Source organism: Phalaenopsis equestris, unplaced genomic scaffold, assembly GCF_001263595.1.
Source record: "Phalaenopsis equestris unplaced genomic scaffold, ASM126359v1 Scaffold000552, whole genome shotgun sequence".
Taxonomy (NCBI): Eukaryota; Viridiplantae; Streptophyta; class Magnoliopsida; order Asparagales; family Orchidaceae; genus Phalaenopsis; species Phalaenopsis equestris.
In genome coordinates, this window is record NW_018164992.1 from 1,424,091 (window position 1) to 1,428,783 (window position 4,693).

Consider the following 4,693-nt stretch of genomic DNA (forward strand, 5'->3'; position numbering starts at 1 on the left):
TCTTGCTTTGGCGAGGTGTGTGGGGAGTTTCACCTCTGGATCTCCAAAAGGAAAAACTCTCCAAGATAATGTGGAATGGATTATCTATAAAGCTTTTTCCATTTCACAACTCCTCATGATTTTGTAATGTGAGCTAGCTACAAAACTTTTCTTACATTGCAAAATTCAAATATCTCTGCCTCTTCAAGGAAGGTTGGAGAAAGCTAAAGCAAGGGGAAATCGAGATTCCAACCTGCTAGGATTTTGGTCTTGGATTCACATAGAGAGATCTCTCAACTCCGCATAGGATTTGGCCACACACGAGATTCCTAACCTAAGGCTTCCTCTAGATAATCAATGGCCAATCCAAGGGAATGTGGTCGTGTCGATAATCGTCGGTCGGCCAACTCACCCCATGTGGGTGACTATACCCACAACACCTATCCTAATCTATTCATAGGCCTAGCTAATAAGGAAAAACGTGAAAGGGTTTAAGGAGGTTATACAGTCACGATTGTTAATCGAAGTCCTACGCTTGTGTTCTAGATGAGGCTCTCTTAATTGTAAGAAAGAAGCCCACACAAGTCCTTCCCTCAAGTAATGAGGAATCTCTCGTCGCTGATGAGAATGACAAAGTGAAGGGTTATAACCATAGGTTATAATCATGTCATGCAAACCATTTTAAATTTGACTCAAAGGTCATGCAGGAAAGTAAATCTGACTTGAAGGTCCTGCAAAAACTAGGTTATATAAGATCATAATAGTCCCTCCCTGTTGGACATGGCTCCCAACAAGAAAACAACACTTAATATGCTAGTGTGCACGTCTCACATCTAGTAAACAAACAAAATTAACACACAAAAATGCCTGGCTAGGGCATAAACAGAGGAACAATATCCAAAATATGAAAAAACCTAGCTACACCCTAGCCCTAGTCTAACAAGGATCTATAAACAAAGCGTCTTAGTTACAGCATCTAGTTGTGTGCAAAAAGTGTGAGTAATATATATATATATATATATATATATATATATATATATAAATCATGTCATAGATCCTAGTTAATCCATCATAGGGGAAAAAAATTCTAAATAGCACCTATTAGACCCATTGGAACCTTGACACAACAAACACATGTTCATTAAGATGCGATAACTGACAATGCTTGCCAAGACATCCTCACAAAAAATACTCATTCTTGCATCATGAAAAACAACAAGTCGCTCGAGTATAAAAGCGCTCCAGTGTAATGTGATCACTCCATCAAGGTATGAGGGATCGTCAGATAGCAAATATTCTTCATAAGTATACAGTGACATATACTAATGTCAAGATGCAAATTCAAGACAAATATCACAAGTGATGTTGTGCTTGGTTACCTAAGGTATAAAACACTACCAGGGAATTGCACGTTTCCTTAATAGCAACCAAGCACACAAGAAAGAGACATGAACACATGTTATGTAATGCACAATGCAAGCAGACAAACATACACTCAATGCAAAAGAACATGCTCACTACAATGTAGAGTGTTGTCATGGGTGATGGGTAGTATGACTCATCCACCAAATGAGTTCAAAGGCTACCTGAGCAAGGTGAGAGTCATGTACCTGAGTGGAAATAAATTGTGCACTAGGTGGGTTCAGAGGCTAGCAAGCGTGACCCATGTAAAGTGACAAGATGTAAAATGCTCACGAAATTCTTAAGTGGTGTTGTAAGAAGTGAGGCAATGTAAACCTTCATGAAAATGAAGGTTTTCCCTCACGAGCATAACCTTCATGATCTAGAGAATGAGAATAAAAGGAATTCCCCGTTCTCTAAATCGAGGTAGCTTAAACCCATTCTTCAAGGGATGAAACTGCCGAACAATCACGGGGTTGCTAGGTTCCCGACCGATTAGGTTGATGTGCTAGGGTTATGAAGGAAATATTAAAAAAAATAGCTCTAACCTAATAGCTGACTCTGACATAGAACCTAACCTTATCTTCTCTAACACAAAACCTAGGGGTTTGTTAGAAATAAAGAACAAGGGTTTAGCTCTCCAAGCGAAGGTTAATGAAGCATTCTCTTTGCTTGCTCCTTGCTCCAGCTTTGTGAGGACGAAGTTCTCCTTTCTCTTTAGAAGTGATGAAGCTGTCCTTCTTCCTTAAGAGAGATAAAGCTCTTCTTCCTCTTCAATGTAGCTCCTCCAAGCAAATCTCTTGCACACTCCAAGAGATGGTGGAGGAAGAAGAAGAGAAATAAGCAAAAGAAATGTAATGGAAGAAGAGGAAGAAGATGAAGTTGGGGTTGAAGGAAAATAAGACTTCTCCTCACCATTCTTCAGAGCTCTCCACCTCAAGCCACCAACAAGAAAACCTCAAGAGCCCAAGGAAGAAGTTAGCCTTCCTCTTCCTTTTTGTTGAAAATACCCAGCCCCTCTTTTTCCAAATTCCACCAACTGTCCAAAAATTTTTTGCCCCTAATGCATATCTTCCCATTATATAAGAATATATACACTTTTTAGCTACTTAGGGGGGTTGTTCCGGCCTTGATTCGACAAAAATCTCGAGAAAATTTGGGATCTGAAAGCGGGCTGGCGCCTAGGCACTGGGGCTTGTGCTTTAGCTTTTCACCCTCTCGGATTTGGAGCTGTTTTTGATATCTAGGCTCCCAGACTGGCGCCTAAGAGCCAAGGCTTGGCCCTAGGTGCGCGAATTGGGTATCAACTTTTCAGGCTCTTAGTTCCATGGCCCGGGGGGCTGTTTTGGGAGCCTAGTCTCTTGGACTGAAGCCTAGGCGCTTAGACTGGGCACCGACTTTCCAGGTTTTTAGTATTGTGGCCCAAGGGGGCTGTTTTGGGTGCATATGCACCCTAACTAGGGTCTAGGCCACATTCTGACCCCGTTAACCCCAATTTTTTGTGGAAAATGTTCGACGAAAGGTTTTATCGATTCATAAGATATGGGAGACTACATATGACTAAAATATGGTCTCATACTTATAAAAGTGGTCATTTTCATAGGTCTTATATCAAAGACTTCCATGTCAACGGGTGCCCTAAACCACTACATGTGTGTATCACCCCGAACATTATATGCTCCCATAACATTCGAAAGGGCATCCAACATGTGCGACATAAAAAATTGACGCCAACATTGCTTTCACTTATTTAATAAGTATTCAAGAGTTTATTGAGATAATCAATTTTTGTTATAATAATTTGTTTTATTCAATGGTTAACGAATAACCCAATGCATATAATAAGATAAGTAACTTGTGATGTATGCATGCCTTGTTGAGAGAGCATGATAAAAGATTGAAACTGTGTAAGTCATGTTATTAGTCATCATAATACCCTTTCTTATTAATTAATTATTCGCTTAAGCATGCCACATTGGTTAGAATAATTAATTAGATCAATTTATGTTGAATCCACAAACATAAATAAATATCTTTAATAAAGAAATTTTTTGTTGAAATTATGAGAGATTGATCGCTTAAGCATAACAACTCAAGTCAATAGAAATCTAATACCCATATAGTTTAAAATTGTCTTGGATTATCATAAAGTTAAAAGAAAAAAATAAATAATACTTGTCTTTAATTACCTTCCGTACATAAATTAGATAGAAGGTATGTAACCATTTTTCTTCTTATGAAGTGGTAAGATCCATTACTTATTCCAAGTTCAATGATTTCTTATGCTTCTTATGTGTTAACAATTTTCCTTAGATAAATAGTTAGATGGATCATGCAATACCATATATCCTTAGATAATTAATTAGATTGGTTATCCAATACCACATTATTTGATAAAGTGCTTATAATTATTTCTTATAATTACTAACTTCATATATATATGGCCTAGTACTATCATTACTTGTTTTCATCCTTTAATTCTAAAATTAATTGTTAGATTTAGGTAGTACATGTAAAAATTGGAATTCTATTAAGATGTTTGGTTGTAAGAAATAAAATTTAGGAAATACTGATCTACATGATTCTACTGCTAGAATTATAAAGATACAATTTGAAAATTTATGGATACTATAGCATTTAAAATTATTCAATGATTGAACCTTAAAGATGAGAAATTATTGCATCAGGACACCTGATGCAAATTTGCATAAGATGTCCAATAATAAGGGGCCACGTGGCAATTTGGGCCCACTGACATACACGGTTCGGGCCCGGGTTGCCACGTGGCTCTCTGTTATAGGACACCTGATGCAAATTTACATGAGGTCTCCTGATACAATACTTTTTCCTTAAAGAGCCTATAGATCTTATCCATCTACCATTGTATGTATATTATGACTAATTTGGTATTCTTACAATATATGCAAAGATTCATATGATGAAATAAAAAATATATATATATATATATAAAGTTTGCTTTTTTACTTTTATAACACCATAAGCTTTTGTATAACATAAAAAAAAATCACTAATTTAAGTTCTAAAAAGGCAAAATATTTCTTTTCATGCAGAGATAAAATGCTTCAATTGTAAAAAATTAAAGTTCAGGGGTTAGATATGTAAATACATAGGAATTGGGTGTTATACTGCTTTTGACAATATTTGATTTGAAAAAAATAGAAATAAAAAAAAATAATAATAAAAAAAAATAACATTACCTTTCACTCATTTATTTAATTCAAGAAAAACAGAAAAAAAATTCCCATCTAATTAATGAGATTAAATAATTATTTCTTACGAGAAGAAGACTCTT